Source organism: Plecotus auritus (assembly GCF_963455305.1).
Source record: "Plecotus auritus genome assembly, chromosome: 8".
In the NCBI taxonomy this organism is placed as follows: Eukaryota; Metazoa; Chordata; class Mammalia; order Chiroptera; family Vespertilionidae; genus Plecotus; species Plecotus auritus.
The window spans coordinates 122,367,827-122,384,204 of NC_137782.1; the positions used below are offsets into that span (position 1 = coordinate 122,367,827).

General features: G+C 39.0%; 1 pseudogene across 1 annotated transcript in view; it reads right to left on the reverse strand.

Annotated features, from left to right (window-relative positions):
* The window catches only part of LOC308256671 (THO complex subunit 1-like), a 30,856-nt pseudogene extending 16,988 nt beyond the window's left edge, over nt 1-13,868 (reverse strand). Inside the window, exon 1 of the transcript in view lies at nt 13,805-13,868. The product of the transcript in view is annotated as a THO complex subunit 1-like (transcript). The remainder of the gene's footprint in view (nt 1-13,804) is intronic.
* Between the last annotated feature and the right edge of the window lie 2,510 nt (nt 13,869-16,378).

The window sequence follows — 16,378 nt, forward strand, 5'->3', positions numbered from 1 at the left end:
TAGACTTCAAACTACGTGGTAGCTTGCATAAAGAGGACATCCTGGAGTGACAGTTTTGAGATGTACATCCAGCCACAAGTAACATATGTATCATACCAGACAGTGCTGAAATTTTATCCCAATTGTAAACCACAATATTAAAAAATTTCTCAAAGAAAGAGTTATGGGTTATTTTGTTTCAGGAAATCACCAAAAGTCCTATGTTATTTTATTATATACCCAGTTAATGAGGTAAACAAATGAACAAATTAAAAAAAAAACAACAACTGTAGATATCTTTGCATACATTCAATCATTGTAATATTATCAGTTCCCCTTTGATATGTTCACAGAGGAATTTTGTGAGGTTGGGGTTATAATAAACAGTGGGTAGAAGAGTTGGGTCCTGTGAAGGTTTGAACTGAAATCAGCTAGTCTATTTGATTTTCCCAATAACAGAGAAAAATATGTGTTACTAAATTTAAATTTTTTATCAATCTCCATTAGAACTTTAAGGAAATGTCTTAAATGGTATACCTCCTTTTCACCAAGTATTAGACCCAAAAAGCCTATTTTAGTGGCAAAAATGCTGTACCTAGAGTCCAGATATCCATCTTCTAGTTGTGGCTGTGTCCCTTACTTTTTCCTGTGATAATGGGCAAGTCATTTGTTTTCTGGGATTTAGTTTTCTCTAAGTTGAAGAGTTTGGGTTAGGTGTTCTCAATCAACCAAGACCCAACATTCTAATTTTGCTTCAAATAAATGGTAAAACTTACTTATAATCATAAAATAAAAATAACATAAGTGTAGTTTAGTTATGCATTTATCTTAAACAATAAAATAACAACAATAGTGTAAAAGAGAGATGAAAATAAATATTTATAATGAAAATAAGATGCAATTGCTAAACTTGTCCACATTATAAGATTACCCTTAGAGCAGTGGTTCTCAACCTTCCTAATGCCGCGACCCTTTAATACAGTTCCTCATGTTGTGGTGACCCCCAAGCATAAAATTATTTTCGTTGCTACTTCATAACTGTAATTTTGCTACTGTTATGAATCATAATGTAAATATCTGTGTTTTCCAATGGTCTTAGGTGACTCTGCTAGCGGTTGAGAACCACTGCTGTAGAGCCTAAGACCATCGGAAAACATAGATATTTACATTACAATTCATTAACAGTAGCAAAATTACAGTTATGAAGGAGCAACGAAAATAATTTTATGCTTGAGGGTCACCACAACATGAGGAACTGTATTAAAGGGTCGCGGCATTAGGAAGGTTGAGAACCACTGCCATAGAGGAAGCTACAGAATGGGTTTCCAGGATAATTTTAAGTCTAAAATTTTATAACAAATTTGCATTCAAAACCCATTTTACATTTGTTCCTTCCACAATTACATAATACTAGAGGCCCAGTGCACGGAATTCATGCACGAGTAGGGTCCCTAGGCCTGGCCAGCGATCAGGGCCATCTGGGCCTTCCTGCTGCCAGCCGGGACCTTCCTTCCCTGGCTTCTGGCTGCCACCCAGGGCTTTCATTCCGCACCATCCCCTAGTGGTCAGAGCACATAATAGTGAGTGATCAAACTCCCAGTCTCCTGGTCGAACTCCTGAGGGGATACTTTGCATATTAACCTTTTATATGTATAGATATGTGCATGTGTGTTTCTAGTTAATTTCACTAACAAAAAGTATTGGTAACGTATTTTTAAGGTTGAAGTGTAGTCGTTCTGTATTCTGATTAAAGTAATTACTTTTTTATTCTATGCATTTGTTGATGTGTACTTAAATAATCCAAAGCAAAAGAAAACATTTCTAAAACTATGAATTGCTGAAAATATCTTACTCCGTAGAATGAAAGCTTTGTAGAACTATAGAACCGCTTAAATGGCAAGGTTTTTTGAAGCATATCACTTGATAAAGAAAGCTATGCCAGCCGCACATACATTCATCTTTCTCTTGAGCACATCCAGGCTTAGTGATCTAATTCATGAGCTGTCAAGAGACAACAAACCAACCTGAATTTCAGGAATCTGGAAATTCTTTCAAGACTCGACATTTTCATGTGATTTTTAAAACCCTTTGGCAGGGAATGCTCGCTCAGTCCTTCTGGAAGTGTGGCCAGGTAGAATGCTAATCACACAGCTAAGCTGACTTGAGGAATTGAAAACGACAGGCTGTATCTGAGTGTGCCCTTCTCCACGTGAATACATTTTTTTCCTCTTCATACCCAGCAACAAAGACTTGTATAATAAATGACTCCATGATGCATAGTTCTTCTCAAGCATTAAATTATGCCTTTTACCTCAGGACTTATCATGCATAGAACATATAATGTACCTAGAAGGCCCTTCTAGTGAGCGATGCTGCTTGCTAGTGCTGAACCAAATTTAAATCTCTTTAGACTCACAATGAAATTACTTGCTCACTTGGTTGTTTTATTCGACTAATGATTTTGCAATATCACATTCGGTTGAATAATTATACCAGGAGAGATGCTGAATGCCCATCTTTTCTAGATTAGAATAATTTATAAGTGCAGTCTTTCTATTCCATTAAGCGGTACCACCTTCTAATGAGACAAGCACACAACAAGGTAGACGCAATGATATGTAACAAACAAGAGAAAGAAAATACAATTTGGGCAGGCAGAAATGTTAGTGGAATACTTGTTAGGAAAAGCCATTTTTATTTATCATCATGGAACAATATACCTGAAAGGGACACCAGAAGAGCCTCCTCTCTCTCTCTCTCTCTCTCTCTCTCTCTCTCTCTCTCTCTCTCTCACACACACACACACACACACACACACACATGCACTTATATTTAACAATAAATGGGAGACTAAAGAATTGACATGTTTCTCATTTTGCATGAGTGATTAGTAGCAGGGGCAGGCCCCCAATTTTTAAAATCAGTTCTTATTTTCCCCCTGAAATAGCCTGACCCTGTCCTCAGAATGTGGATATGTGTGCTTACTTCTCTCTTGAACATTTTAGGGAAAATTTGTTTTGTCTGCCTTTTTCCCCGCCTCTGTCCGTGCCCTCAGTATGTCTCCTGTTTTTGCCATACGGCCTCTCTTTACACAGAGTTTAAATCTGACAGTCTGGTGCTATTTATGAAGGCCCCTTTGGGATAACAGATGGCAGGACTATTCATCTCCCCTGTGGGTGCCTGGCCATGGGCCATAGGTTATTCATTTCTAGTTTTTAGTTCAACTGTGAAATGAGAATTGGTTATAACATGCTACTTTGGAAAAAGCAGAACCTCATTTTAAAACGGCCTTGATGTAAGTGTATCTGTATGATTAATTAGGAAAAAAAGTGAAAATAGTTTGCATTGTTTAATGAAATATTTATATTAAAGTTATTCTTCTTCAAAAAAATCTGGGCTTTTTTTATTTATTTGTTTTAAAAAATATTTTTATTTTTAACCTTAGCTGGTTTGGCTCAATGGATAGAGTGTCTGCCTGTGGACTGAAGGATCCCAGGTTCAATTCTGGGTAAGGGCATGGACCTCGGTTGCAGGTTCAATCCCTGGCCCTGGTCAGGGCACATGCAGGAGGCAATCAATTGATGTGTATCTCTCACATCGACGGTTCTCTCTCTCTGTCTATCCCCCTTTCACTGTTTCAAAAAACAATAGAAAATTATCTTTGGATGAGATTAACAAAAATAATAAAAAGTGTTTTATTTTTAATTTTGTGAATGCATGGAGCCTTTAAGTATGAAGCTATTCCAGAACCATATTAATAGTACATTTAAATCAAACAATCAGCCCTAATCGGTTTGGCTCAGTGGATAGAGCATCGGCCTGTGGACTGAAGGGTCACAGGTTTGATTCCGGTCAAGGGCATGTACCTTGGTTGTGGGCACATCCCAGTAGGGGGTGTGCAGGAGGCAGCTGATCAGTGTTTCCCTCTCATAGATATTTCTAACTCTCTATCCCTCTCCCTTCCTTTCTGTAAAAATCAATAAAAATATATTTAAAAATAAATAAATAAAACAATCAGGTACATATTATGTCTTTATGTGTCTAGAGCATCATATTATGAGTCAGTTATAAGGCCCATGTCCTTCATTTAGGTGAATACCATTGAATTGCAGGCAAAGATATACTTCATTAAAAAAACAAAATCAATTGGTGTTATAGACTAGTAATGAACACCTGTTTCTTATGAGTACCTCTCACACTACTGAAGGGATCAAGATTGAAAGAGTTTTTACAGTTAAGTTTCTCCAATCCCACTTCATCCAGAGGAGCTGGGGGTGGGGGTTGTGTGTGTGTGTGTGTGTGTGTGTGTATGTGTGTGTGTGTGTTTTAAATTTTTACCCAAGGATATTTTTTTATTGATATGTGTGTTTGTTTGTTTTAGAGAGAGAGAGAGAGAAAGAGGAAGAGAGAGAGAGAGAAATATAGATGTGAGAGAAAAACATTGATTGGCTGCCTCCCTTACCCACCCTGACCAAGATGGAACCACAACCCAGGTATGTGCCCAGACTTGGAATCAAACCCGCAACATTTTGGTGTACAGGACGATGCTCCAACCAACTGAGAGACCCAGCCAGGGCCAGGGCAGCTGTCTTTTTATCTTAATTATGTTTGAAACAAGGCCTAATCATTAGAGATGAAAAATAGTTTGGAGTAAATTCCAGGAATTTATTATCCCTATATTTCACTCATTTTGGCAGTATCTGCATTTCCTGGAGGAAGGCACAAACCATGTCATAACAATTGATATTTTGTACAAAAAAAAGGAAAACCAGTCTTCACTGAAGCAGTCTGGGAAGACATTTTTGGGAAGAGGTCTTCACAGCCATTAAAATTCTATCAAAAAGACCCATGTCAACAATGTATAATTGACACCCATTTTCTTCTTTACAATAAGCCGATCATATAATTGTTCATTGATTAAGAATTCTTCCTGCAGTGACCATCTTCATACACACAGGCATATTTTAGAGTACTTCTTGAGATATTTTTATCATTGAAATCATATCATTTCTGATATTTAGAATGTATGCAGTAGCTTAATGAATTTCTGCAGGATTCATTTCCAAAACATGGCATTCGTTAAATGTTAAAATATGTCTCATTCATTTCAGAAAATGAACCACTCTGGTGTTGAAATTATAAAGTCATATCAGAAATGTCACAAAGGAGGCCATTTTCCTGTAATACATCACTTTTCTGTTTAGATTGAAAGTGATAAAGATGGCAAGGCAAAATAATAGATGATATGCCTCACTCTTAATGCTTTTTTACTCTAAAAACAACCCCACAGCCATCTGTTATGTGCATGTCAGGTTGTTGCAAGTGAGTGATATTTTCTTCTTTTTTATTTGAGAAGAAATTTATGGCAATTCTGAACACAGTTAATTTAAAAACATATGGTTATATTAATAAAGTACCTATGTAAATACTAAATCTTCATTACCTTTTGCATTCATGGGCTTGGGTTAGGTTTAGCTGTATTGTGGAAGTTCCAGAACAAGCCTTGTTGTTCAAAGTTAGGTGGAGACTTGGACTGTGTCTATGTGGGTAATATGAAATAAAATTTTCTGTCAACTTTTAAAATTATTATAGAATATTAATCATATACCAATAGAAGGTTAAAAATTAAGCTTAAACTGTAGTTATCATTTCTGCTTTTAGACATGTATTTCCTTCATTTTTATTTCTTGTGTTTATATGTTTATAATCTTAATTGCTCTAAAAATTGATAGACTAACGCCCTGACCCTGTGTGGCTAAGTGGTTAGAGTTTTGTCCCTCACACCAAGGGGTCTCCAGTTTGATTCCCAGTCAAGAGCAGTATCTGGGTTGCAGGTTTGATTCCCCGCCCTGATTGGGGCTCGTGCAGGAGGCAATCAATCTATGTGCCTCTTTCACATCAGTCTTTCTCTCTCTCTCTCTATCTATCTATCTATCTATCATCTATCTATCATTTCTCTCTCTGTCTCTCTCCTTGCCTCCTCCTCCCTTCCTTCCATTCTAAGAAAATAATCAATGGAAAAAATATCCTCGGGTGAGGATAAACAACAAAAATTGACACACCACTCTAAATATATAGAGGAAGAGAATAAATATACAATTAGAGGGAAAAAAAGAAGCTTTCCCTTCTATTCAGGTGAGACCTGCTGAGCTGTTCCAGAAGGGTTGATTTGACAAGTGAATGATTCAGACATTAGGGAGACCACACATTCCTTCCCAGTGTCACTAAGGTATGCAGATGTAGTGTCTTATTACATTTTCTTATTAGACAAGAGAAGCTGGTTTAAATTAACTGAATATCAAGTCTTGTGGTTACACATAATCCAGTTCTTTCCACCAGTGATTAGAGAGCAGTCAGCATTGATTTATGCATGAGCAGAATAGTGGCCACTTTGTGAGATATTACGTTAGAATTTCTAAGTGCTTATAGCATAGATTTACTTAGTGATGCCAGAAATTTTTAGAATGGTGACGATTCTTTTTGTACCAGAATTTGAGCTAATGTTGTAAAAGTATAAGAATAGGAGCGTAATGACTCATGTTGGGTGAAATATTATATATAATGTAATGCTATTAATGTCGCTATGGTTATACTCACAAGAAGAGGTAAATGACTGTTAAATTAGATTATATCTGAGCTCACATTTTGTAGAGGGTATGAAAAGGGAACCTTGGGGCTCATTAGAACTCTGAAGAGGAGAAAGGAAAGGGTAGGCATTTAGGAGGAAGCACACACATGAGTGGGAGCACATACAAAGTACTAGTAGGTTTTACCCATTCCATGATTCCATGATTCCAACTATGGAAAGCATGGTATTAAAAGTTTATCGATTGCTCTTCAAAATACTTTGAAAGTTTTGTAGGAGGCAGATGCTAGATGAACAGTCCCTGGTGAATGCTGCCTGGATATTTAGGGCAAAGTGTTCAACATCCTATCAGAAGACCTGCAACCGTGAATATTCTGTATGGCCTTAACCAAGTGACTGAAGCCTCTTTCAGCTTTAGTTTCCGCATTTGGAAAGTGAGAATAACTGTACTTGACCTTTCTATAAACCCACCTACCTACCTCCCAAGATTTGTTGGGAGCATAAAATAAGATGTGGTCAAAATACCTTTAATATATAAGTTTCAGCATTGAAAAAAGCTTCTTAAGAGAAATAGAAAACTAAAACGTGTGTCAAGACTATTTTTTCTCCCTGTAGAATCCCATGTATTTATCCAGTTTGGTCCTGTGTAAGATAATTTTCATCAGCATTGTGTGATTGAAGAGGCAATCAAAGAAATTCTTGTCAACTATATCCCTCCAGCTCATCAAGTAAATGTCCCAGCCCTACAGGATAATGTTTACGCTATGATAGACATTGTACCAAATTGAAGATTTCATACAGTTTCTTTCGAGAGTAAAATGATGGTAATAACAGTGTTCAGCCATTACCAAGAGAAGTTTAATACCTCTGAGGCAGTAAGAGGGCACATGGTTCTAAGAAGGGAGATGGAAGCAAAGAGAGCAGAGAGAGATATTCCAAAAAGTAGCCACTCTTCTGAATTCGCTTTATTCAAGACTTATCTCAAAATAACAAATAACATTCTCAATACACCAAGCCACTGAACTGTAACACTTTGAAAAATAAAACAACATGTACACACTTCCAAAGTTGAATATCTATTTTCTCTCTTATCATTATTACCACATACGTGATCATGAAAATGCTTTACTATATATGGGATTGGGTTCTTGTGAGGGTTGATATATAGATATTAGTGCAGTGCATATTAATTAATGTGCTTCCAAGTGCTAGTTCTTTCTATACCTTCAATATATCACTTAGATATATTTTAGTTACTATTTCTATTTACTATTATTTACCAAAGACAGAGAAAAGAGCTATCTGCTGAGCTATGATTTTTAAGTGCAACAAATGGCTCTCTGTAACAGAGGGGCTCAACATTGAGCACTGAAAAGCACTTGGGTATTCCCAGTTTGGTGATATAAGTAGCATAGTTTTAAAGGTCAGAAAAGTAATCTTTACTTTGCAGTTTTACCACTTCCTCTGTGACTTTTGGTGAAGAATTTGTATCTTTTGATTTTCCGGATCATCATCTGTAAACTGAGGAAAACAATGTCTACCTTATAGAGATATTAAATTAATAAAAGTTAACAATGACTTTAAGCATTTAGCATAACATTAAGCTCCTTCCTTCATTCACTTGGGAAATCAGAGATAAGGAGCCTTTTAAAACACATTGATTCAGCAACTTTCTTAGTCCTTTTGGGTTTAATTGTCTACTATCCCTAAAAACACTGATCATTAAAATAATGCCTGTTTTTCCTACATCATAGTATTAGAGATGAAACATTGAGCTAGTGGATGCAAATTACTTTTGAAAAGTACATTGTTCTATTTATATAAAAAGTGATTGACAAGTCATAGCTGGTGTTGCTATGTGGTTAGAGTGACAGCCCGAGCACCCAAGGGTAATGGGTTCTATTCCTGGACATGTAACTGGGCTGCAGGTTTGATCCGAGTGAGTGTGGGAGGCAACCAATGAATATGTCTCCTTTACATTGTGTTTCTCTCTCTCTCCCTTTGTCTCTTCCTCCTTCTCTCCCTTCTACCACTGTCTCTAAAAATCAACGGAAAAAACATATCTTCTAGGGAGGATGAACAACAGGCAACAACAAAAGTGATTCACAAAATTTTACTTTCCACTGAGCTTTGGCTCCAACTTAATCACAAAATCTACCGACTTCATAAAAATAATTGTATTCTCACCTTGAAAATGTGCATGCTGAAATATATAAGTTTGAAATATTCTGATGTCTGCAACTTATTTTTTCAAGATTTATTGTGATATAGTTTATAAATAATATTTTGTGAGTTTAAGGTGGACAACATAATGATATAATATATGTATGCATTGTAAAATGATTACCACATTAAGGTTGACTAACAAATTCATCACCTCACATAAATGCCATTTTATTTATTTACTAGAGGCCCAGTGCACAAAATTCGTGCACAGGGGTGTGTGTCCCTCAGCCCAGCCTGTACCCTTTCCAATCTGGGACCCCTCGAGGGATGTCTGACTGCCCGTTTAGGCCCGATCCAGGTAGGATCGAGCCTAAATGGGCAGTCGGACATCCCTCTCACAATCCAGGACTGCTGGCTCCCAACTGCTCACCTGCCTGCCTTCCTGATTGCCCCTAACCGCTTCTGCCTGCCAGCCTGATCACCCCCTAACCACTCCCCTGCCAGCCTGATTGATACCTAACAGCTCCCCTGTCAGCCTGTTTGCCCCTAACTGCCCTCCCCTGCAGGCCTGGTCACCCCTAACTGCCCTCCCCTGCAGGCCTGGTCTCCCCCAACTGCTCTCCCCTGCTGGCCATCTTGTGGCGGCCATCTTGTGGCCACATTGGGGTAGCCATCTTTGACCACATGGGGGTAGCCATTTTGTGTGTTGGAGTGATGGTCAATTTGCATATTATTCTTTTATTAGATAGGATTAGATAGGACAGAGGCCTGGTACACGGGTGGGGGCTGGCTGGTTTGCCCTGAAAAGTGTCCCGGATCAGGGTGGGGGTTCCTCTGGGGCATGGGGCAGCCTGGGTGAGGGGTCTGTGCTGGTTTGCAGGTCAGCCACGTTCCCCAGCAACCCAAGTGGAGTCCCTGGTATCTGGGGTTTATTTATCTTCTACAATTGATACTTTGTAGCCTGGAGCAGAGGCAAGCCTTCTGCTTACTCCGTGGTGGCAGCCATTTTGGGGGGGATTTATGTATCTTCTATAATTGAAACTTTGTAGCCTTAAGCGGAGGCCAAGGCAGGCCAGGGCAGGAGGAAAGCTTGGCTTCCTCCATTGCTGGGGAAACCCAAGCCTCCTGCTCTCTCCGTGGCCACAGCCATCTTGGTTGGGTTAATTTGCATACTCGCTCTTGATTGGCTGGGGTGAGTGGCTTGTGGGTATAGCAGAGTACAGTCAATATTTATTTATTTATTTATTTATTTCTTTATAAGGGGAACACTTAAAATCTACTCTGTTAGCAAATCCTATCTAATAAAAGAGAAACATGCAAATTGACTGTACCTCCGCTATGCCCACAAGCCATGCCCACCAGCCAATCAGGAGCAAGTATGCAAATGAACCCAACCAAAATGGCAGCAGCCACAGAACTGGAGCCAGCAGGAGGCTTGGGTTGCCCCTGGTGTTGGAGGAAGCCAAGTTCCCTCCCGCTGGCCCTGGCCTCAGCTCAAGGCTACAAAGTTTCAATTATAGAAGATAAATAAATCCCAGATACCTGCTTCTAGCCGCCCCTGGCCTCCGCTCAGGGAGGTGCTGAAAGAAAAAAAAAAGCAAAAAGGAGGGGCTGGGAGCTTGGGTCACTGCGGGCCGTGGCCAGCTGAAAACAGCCCTTAGCCCCTCACCCAGGCTGGCCACACCCCCATAGGGTGAGGGTCCCCGCTGGCTGGGGGGCTTGGCCAGCATGCAAACAGCCATCAGCCCCTCACCCAGGCTGGCCAGGCACCCCAGCGGGACCCCCACCCTGATCCGGGACACCCTTCAGGGCAAACCAGCCGGCCCCCACCTGTGCACCAGGCCTCTATCTATAGTAATAAAAGGGTAATATGCTAATTTGACTGGGAGACCTTCCAGGAGACCTTCTAGACATTCTTCTGGACAAGCCATGGTGGCGGGGCCAAGGTAGAGGCGGTTAGAGGCCAAGAGAGGAGGGCAGTTGTGGGTGATCAGGCTGGTGGGGGGCAGGGCTGTTGGGGGTAAGCAGACCAGCAGGGGGGCCAGTTGGGGGCGAGCAGGCCATCAGTTGGGGTCAGTTGGAGGTGATCAGGACAGCGTGGGGGCCAGTTTGGAGTGAGCAGGCCAGCAGGGGGGCAGTTGGGGGTGAACAGGCCAGCAGGGGAGGCAGTTGGGGGTGAGCACACTGGCACAGGGGGGGGACTTGGGGGTGATCAGGCTAGAGGGGCGGGCATTTGGGGGCAAGCAGCCTGGCAGGCAGAGTGGTTAGGGGCAATCAGGCAGGCAGCCAGGCAGGTGAGCAGTTAGGAGCCAGCAGTCCCGAATTGCGAGAGGGATGTCCGACTGCCGGTTTAGGCCCAATCCCTGTAAACTGGCAGTAGGACATCCTTCGAGGGGTTCCAGATTGGAGAGAGTGCAGGCCGGGCTGAGGAACACCCACCCCCACCCCTGTGCATGAATTTCATGCACCAGGCCACTAGTTTCAAGTATATAATAGAGTACAATTAGCTATAGCCACCATGCTGTACTTTGGGTCCCCAGAACTGATTCATTTCACAAGTGTAAGTCTGTACCTTTGACCAATATCTCTCCATTTACCCCAGCCCCTACTCCTGGTAACCACCAATTTACACTCTGTTTCTATGAGTTTAACTTTTTTATTCCACATATAAGTGAGAACATTTTTTTTGTCTTGTCATAGTATTTTATTTAGCGTTTACTTTTAAAAGCTAAATAAAATATTACTGGAGTGTGTGCGTGTGTGTGTGTGTGTGTGTGTGTGTGTGTGTGTGTCACATTTTCTTCATCTATCCATTATCTGTTGACAAGCAACTGGGTCATATCCATGTCTTGTCTATTGGGAATAATAGTGCAACAAACTTGGAAGTGAAGACATCTCCTCAATATCCTGATTTCAATTTTTTGGATATCTACCCAGAAGTGGAATTGCTGGATCATATAATAGTTCTATTTTTAATTTTTAAAGTAATCTCCCAATGTTTTCTATAATGGCTGTACCAGTTTACATTCCCACCAACAAAGCACCTATATGTATACAGGGTGTCCCCACCAAAAAATGTATATGTAGTTTAATAATTGAAAGCTCAATTTTGAAACTGAAATGTATTTTAATAAACACTGTATTCATAATTATTCAAAGTGTGTATATACATTTTTGGGAACACCCTATATATGACAAACACATTTAAGTTTAATTAGCATATTATTTTCTTAGAATATATAGAATGATGGGACAATCTATAACATCTCAGAGTATGCAAAAGAGCGTTACTATTGTGTTGCAAACTCTGCAATTTGCTTACTTTGGTCCTTTCTAATTTTGATGCGCAGGACTTTTATTTCATTGAGGTTTACTTTACATGACATAAACTTTCTTTTTTAAATGTGCAATTTAATAATTTATAGTAAATTTATAATATTGTGAAAATATACCACAGTTCATTTAAAAATATTTTCATTACCTCCTAAAGATCCCTTGTACTATTTGCAGGTTTTTCCCATTCCCATTCCCATTATCATGCTGTAGGAACCTACTATTATAGATTTGTTTTTTTCTATTTAATTCCTATAAGTGGAATCACAAAAGACATAGTCTTTCTTATATAAATGCTGTATCTGGCATAATACTGAGGTTCATTCAGTTTGTAGCTTGTATCAGAATCAATGGAAATGCAGAATAAATGGTTGCCTACTCAACAGGTGTGACTTGCATCAAACCCTTCTTGTGACCGGATGTCATTCTTATATCCCCCATGACCAGGTGGGAAGATAATAGGCTTCACAATCAGAAATAATTGCATTGGATTTTGGCTCCTGTAAAATGTACTTACTCTAGAAAAGCCCCAGTTTCTTCATTAGCAAAATGGAGAAAATCATACCTTTCAGGTCTGCTGTGATGACTAAACAAGTTAAGCCTTGATCTGATCTTAGATAATGAGAGTTATACCAACTATCATCCTCTTTAGAGCTGGTGATGAATAGAATCATACTGGAATTATCTGCCATCAATACCACCACACCCCCCCCAAAAAAAAAAATGAAGAAAGCGATTAAAACAGCAAAGTCTCTTCTACCTCTATTTATATCTTCATTAGTTTCTATCATTTTCCCTCTTTCCAAAAATCTCAAATTTCTGCACTAGCATGGTCTCTGTTATAGAAGGTGAGAGAGAGAGATTTCAGGTTTGTGTGGGGAATGGGTGGGCGGTTTCCTTAAATATTAAGAGGTGTTGAAAAAAAATGAAGTTCTTTTTTAACAGATATAAGTTAAACTTATTGAAATGAAGAAAGGCTAAAGAATATAGCAATGTTTGTCTTGAAGGAGGATTGATGCATGGAGAACGCACAGCTGTCTCTAGGTATATATGAAGGGGTGTTTCAGAAAAGGGAAATTATACTTGTTTTACTTGACCCCAATGTCAATGAGATTACAGGATAGTAGTCTTCATCTCAGTACTATGGAAAAAGTATTTTGTAGCATTTAAAATATATTTACTCTTTGTTCTCCAATAATCAGAAATGTCCAACACCAGAACAGACTGCTTCAAGACACAGTGGACTCACCATCCCTGGAGGTCAGGTGTAAAGAGTGCTTGATCATTATAAAAAAGTGATTTCTTGACTAACTTGGGAGGTAGAGTTACTGGTCCTGCACATCCTATCAGTCATAAAATCCAAATTCTGTGTGGGTTTTTAGGGGATTTAATGCCTTATACAATGAAGTTACAGATGGTAAAATCTCAGGATGGCAGGAAAAATATTTTGGAGCAAGAATGGTTTCAACCAACTGCTCCTTTTAAAAGTTTTTCCTTGGCAAAACTGTCAAAACATGACATCTGCATTCCCAAAGATATGTTTATTTTATAGTTAACAATAGGGAAGGCAACTGATTCTGAAAGTGACCATTTTGCTTCAAGAATCTGATTCTAAGTGTATGTATCTCAAGGGAAATGGAGAAAAGCTATATGGTATGGACATCTGTTTTATTTTATTTTTTCCCCTCATCATACCTGCCTCTTTTCAAAATAATATAATTATTCTCCTGTGGAATTTACCATTCCCATGTTCAGGTAGTTCTGGGCTATATCCTCCATAGAAGTAAAACTGTGACTCAGTCATCGTTAGTCATTATATCCCAGGCCCCCACACCTTTCACAGTGATTGGTCAAATGGGGTCATTAGCCATAGGCTCCCTGAGATTCCTTCCCTTCTCTTTTGGTTTATAAAAGTGAGATAATTTAAGCATTTATTTCCCTGTAGCCAAGGCTCCCTAGAGGAAGAAGAAAATAAGAACAAAACATTTAGAGGGTCCTGGAGCAAGAAGGACAAAGATTGAAGTTTTATATATTTAAGTTTCTGAAGTTTCAGAAGCGTAGTCAACCACAGGACTCTTCTGGTAAGTGAGCTAATACATTTTCATTATTTTCTCTTAAGCTTGTGTGAAATGGATCTCTATCTTCTCCAATCTAAACCCTGAATAATACTAACAATGCTACTACCATTGGTGACTATCCCAAGTAAGAAATTTTAATATACAGGTTTGGCTGAGTTGAGGTGGAATAATAAGTAATGAAGACACCTTTATACATGATTAGGAAATAATAATAATACTTGTTATTCAATCACATTTAAACTACCAGCCTCAGAACCTTCAAAGGCATTCTTATACATGCTTGGGTTTTGGGAGTTTGATAGGAAAAAAAAATCAGAAACTTGGACTGTGTGTAGGTTGCCTCTAGCATCCATTTTAAATATCCTAAAAAAAATAATAATAATAATCCTTCTAAGCTAACAACTTTCATTACAAAAAGGTGAGGCATAGAGTTTTGATATGAGCTGAACACCTCTAGAGCAAAAGAAAAGATTGATTTCCCAGGATTCTTCCAAATGCCTCCTGCTGAGCATCAAATGACCTGAAAAGGTAGTAATTTCACTGGAAAGTGCATTTCAGTGAGGGCAGCCAAGAAGCAAAGAGGCAAGTTGCCAGTGTCTTACTGTTCCAGCCAAAAGCAGTAATTTTCCCATGGTTTCACTTTTTGCAGTTTTAGTTACCTATAGTCAACTACATTCCAAAAATATGAAATGTGAAATCCCAAGAATAAACAAGTCATACGCTTTAGCTTGCACTCCATTCTGAGTAGCATGATGAAATCTCACCCTGTCCCATTCTGTCCTGCCTAGGTGAATCCTCCCTTTGTCCAGTTTATCCAGGCTGTATACCCTACCTGCCCATTAGTCACTTATCAGATCCACTGTCCCAATATTGTAGTGCTTGTGTTTAAGTAATCCTCATTTTAATTAATAATGGCCCGAAAGCAAAAGGGTAGTGTTGCCGGAAATTCAGATATGCCAAAAAGAAGCTATAAAGTGCTTTCTTTAAGTAAAACTGTATACATGCATAGGGAAAAAAAATAGTGTATATAGGGTTTGGTAATATCCATGGTTTCAGGCACCCACTGAGTTTCTTGGAATGTATCCTCCATGGATAAAAGGGGAATAACTGCAGTTCGCTTTGCTCAGACACAAAGTACAAGCATAAAGACATTTGTTGAGGTCTAAACCACCTGATGTTGAAAAAAGACAAAGTAGGGTATATGTTGAAGAAAAATTTCTCAGAAGGATTTCTGTGTACTAATTACTGGACCATCCAAGAATGGGCACTTAATGCACCCATTTTCAAGGTTGTATTGACAGAGAAAAGCCAAGCTTTCCAATGGTAACAACACTCCAATCAGAGAAAGGAGAGCCAAGTAGCTGTGCCACATAACATGAAAATGGCTATGGAGAAGATTTATTTATTTTCCCTTCTTTTCCATCCATTATTACCTGCTGCAGGTTTTGTAGTGATTGCAATGGTCATTGACCAAAAGATATGAGGGCCACTCAGAGCACATCTGGATTTGGGCATTGTTGCTGATGCACTAATTTGACACCACCCTGTCTCAGCTTTGATTTGAGTATGTTTTGCTTTTGAATTCAGAAAATTTGCATTATTGTACGAGAGGAAACACTTTAAAATATATTTATGTGAAAACCAAGGGAGATTCTCTCTTTGACCAAGTTCTGCTCATGTTCTTTTGAGCTTGTTTTCAAGTAAGCCTTGCCTTTTTGACTTTCCTGTTTGTCTCTGCATCATTCAATTTTAGCAAGAATCCTATCAGGTGGGTTTAGTCAGAATCTGCCCTTATCCCTAATATTTCCTTTTAGAAATTTTCCATTGTTGGGGAGGAAGAATTTTGCTCTACCTTATGAGGGTTCTTGTGACTGGCCTAATAATCTAGTTGGCAATAGACAGATTAAGGAGAAAATAAAATTTAATTTCATATGTACAGAAACCCATATACATAAGAGGTTTTAATACCGAAGGGTAAAAGGAGGTATACATGCCATCTAGAGCCAAAGAATGGGATAGGGGTCTGAGACTTCAGAGGTGAAGAAGGCAACTCATAAGACAATAAGAAGAACACATTGTCAGTAATTAGATGTTTGCTCAGACATACAGATGAGTCATGGGTAAGATCCTCCAATTAAAATTATTTAAAGGAAAAGTAAAATTTCTCTTGAGTTCACAGTGTCTCAATTGCTATTAGATTAAATAATCCTCATGGCAAAATGGCACATTTTAGGTG